The 2984-nt window shown below is 53.4% G+C and overlaps 1 non-coding gene across 1 annotated transcript; it reads right to left on the bottom strand.

Annotated features, from left to right (window-relative positions):
* Window positions 1-717: 717 nt before the first annotated feature.
* LOC144741737 (U6 spliceosomal RNA) lies at window positions 718-827 on the bottom strand. The gene has a single exon (XR_013590036.1). It is a non-coding gene; the product is annotated as a U6 spliceosomal RNA (small nuclear RNA).
* Between the last annotated feature and the right edge of the window lie 2157 nt (window positions 828-2984).

Here is a 2984-nt window from a genome sequence, read left to right as displayed (position 1 = left end):
CGAGTCTGTGTGCAAAATGTGAGCTCGATTGGATCACGGGAAGTGGGTTAAAAAACGACCGAAAGATTTGCACGGTCCTAAGCAAGCAAGCGAACTTAATATAAATGATTTAAAAAAGAACGATTTCCTGCGCAAATTAGAGAGTGGCTCTCAATCTGAGAGTCGCAAGTTCAAATCTTGGTTGCGGTGGACTCATTTTAACCGGGGTTGACAATATAGGTACCACCTTATTGAAAAGTCATCAGTAGTATGTCCGATGGAGATACTCGGCCCTGCCATACGAACGTGGACTCGCCACCACGGTGATCGGGGCTGTAAGCCGATTAGCACCGCCTCAATAATCTTTTGAGCAGGAAATTACTGTTGTTGACTTTTAAAGGAGTTAGCCAAATATTCCGACCGTAGGACCACAGAGATTTGGGTAATTGTTGGTGCCAGTACTGCCCCTGCCTTCCCGCCCGTCCGTGGTTTCTCTCGCGCCTCTGAATCATTCTCTCCTTCTCTCTCTCTCTCCTTCTCTCTCCTCTCTCTCTTTTTTTACGATCAGTGGAAACAAGAAGATGCTCGGTGTATTCGGCACTTTGCTTCGTTCATCATTTCGTAATTTATTTTTTAATTTAAATTTAAATTTTTAAACTTTGCTTTATGTAAACCCCCACCTCTAGCTCACTCTCTCGCTCGCTCTCTCTCTCGTTCTGCACGCAGCCCTTCTCGCAGTAAAATATGGAACGCTTCACGAATTTGCGTGTCATCCTTGCGCAGGGGCCATGCTAATCTTCTCTGTATCGTTCCAATTTTAGTATATGTACTGCCGGAGCAAGTAGTACCCTTCTCTCTCTCAGGCGAGTTACAAATTTTCGCTGTGATTAAGCAGAGCGTGGGCTGGACGCGATAACAGCCGCTGCTCCTGCTGCCCGCGTTCTCTCCAGAACCCCCCAGCGGCCTGGGCGCTTGGAGGTTCTCTACCCCGCACCGCCCCCCCCCCGAGCGTCGCAGAAGTGGAAGTGATTCTGCCGTGAGCTCGATTCCGACGGCACAGCCACACGAACATCGCCGCGCTGTCGAAGTATTCAGCAAATCATCGTCGTTGTCAATGGAGGTACGCAGGTCGGGGTGGACACCGGTCGGGTTACCGGCTGACTGTGTTCCTGCTGCTGTTTAGATGTCGACGATGCGCACCACAATAATAATAGGGGGGTTCTGGCAACAAAACTGAAACCTTTTTACAAGGAATCATGTGTGCATTGAACACGATACTTGTGGTCAAAATGCAAATAAAAAGCATACTCTGATAATGTATGCATTGTCCTTGAAACTGATTGGTCCACACCAGAGACATCTTTATATATTACCATCTCCTCCAGACGTCACCATCTCCCCACACTCCACCATCTCCCACACTCCACCATCTCCCACACTCCACCACACTCCACCATCCTCCACACTCCACTATCTCCCCACACTCCACCATACTCCACCATCTCTCACACTCCACCATCTCCCACACTCCACCATACTCCATCATCACCCCATACTCCACCATCTCCCACACTCCACCACACTCCACCATCTCCCCACACTCCACCATCTCCCACACTCCACCATCCTCCACACTCCACCATCTCCCCACACTCCACCATACTCCACCATCTCCCCACACTCCACCATCTCCCACACTCCACCATCTGCCACACTCCACCACCTCCCCACACTCCACTATCTCCCATGCTCCACCATCTCCCACACTCCACCTACACTCCACCATCTCCCCACACTCCACCATCTCCCATGCTCCACCATCTCCCACACTCCACCTACACTCCACCATCTCCCCACACTCCACCATCTCCCGCCGCCAGTCCCAACCGATTCAGGCCTCTCTCTGACGACTCACGGGCCCGGCAACTTGCACCGGTAACACCGCTCCACTATTGATGGGTTTACTTGTATTGTACACGCGCGGCTGGGTGTGACATTCACCGTTGTAATGCCTCCCGTACAAGTTATAGATGTAAAATGTCTCGACACGCGGCGTCGTTACGCGTTCCCTGCACGTGCGTCAATCGACACGAGCCGTTCCATCCTTCTTGGTGCACGATATGCACTAGTTCATACACTCCGTTCGGGTGAAGTCCCCGTGTTTAGCCTGAAGCACGCACACACAATTCGCCCCGGGACTCTCTGTGGCGAGTTCTAAGAGAACCGGCTGGTGGAAGGCGGTGGAGCGAGCGGCTCGCAATCCGAGTTCAGATCCTGTTTTGGGGTTGACTCGGCCCACAATCATCAGCCCTGCGGGGTCGATAAAAGCGAGAGCATTGGCAGCCGTCGGCTCGTTAGAGCATCTTGAAGGTGGGAGCGTCCATGGTAAATCACGGAGCGTACGTCCGAAACATCTACGCGGCCAGCTACAAACAGCGCCAGGTTCTTGAAACGAAAGCGAGGTTATTTCAAGAGCCTGCGAATGCTATCGAGTTGTGGTCATGCAATGAACGCCGTCCCTTGCCATGCTGAAAATAAAAAAACAAACGAACGATGCGCTCGTGATGAAACAATGGTGCAAGTTTCTCAAATTCCACCCCAACCGGCCACTGCCTCCGTCCACCCAGGAGAACTGCAGTTCGCGTGCGCGGTGGTGGTGGGGCAACGTGTGGGGAGGCCCACCGTCATCTTCCAACGCGTGCGGCCGACGCGTTGGTGGTGGCCCTCTGGGATTCTCCCCAGTGAGAGATTCCTCCCGCTAAGCCGTGGCGTGAGCGAGCAAATTTACTGTCGGTGTCTCTCCCCCCTCCTCCCTCCCGGCCTCTCTCCCTCCTCTTGTTTAACGCTCTCACACGCGCGCGGCGGCGCCGGCGATCAACAACCACTCGCCGCTGACCACAGACACCCGCGGGTACTTTTAAAACAATCGGGCGCAGAACGCCGTCCCTCTGCGCCGTGTGGTCGCGTGAAATACATTAATGTGGGTGGGGGGTGGGGGGGAGCGA

The sequence above is a fragment of the Lampetra planeri genome, unplaced genomic scaffold (genome assembly GCF_965212315.1).
Source record: "Lampetra planeri unplaced genomic scaffold, kcLamPlan1.2.h2 scaffold_684, whole genome shotgun sequence".
Lineage (NCBI taxonomy): Eukaryota > Metazoa > Chordata > Hyperoartia > Petromyzontiformes > Petromyzontidae > Lampetra > Lampetra planeri.
This window is presented reverse-complemented; position numbering and strand designations above follow the sequence as displayed.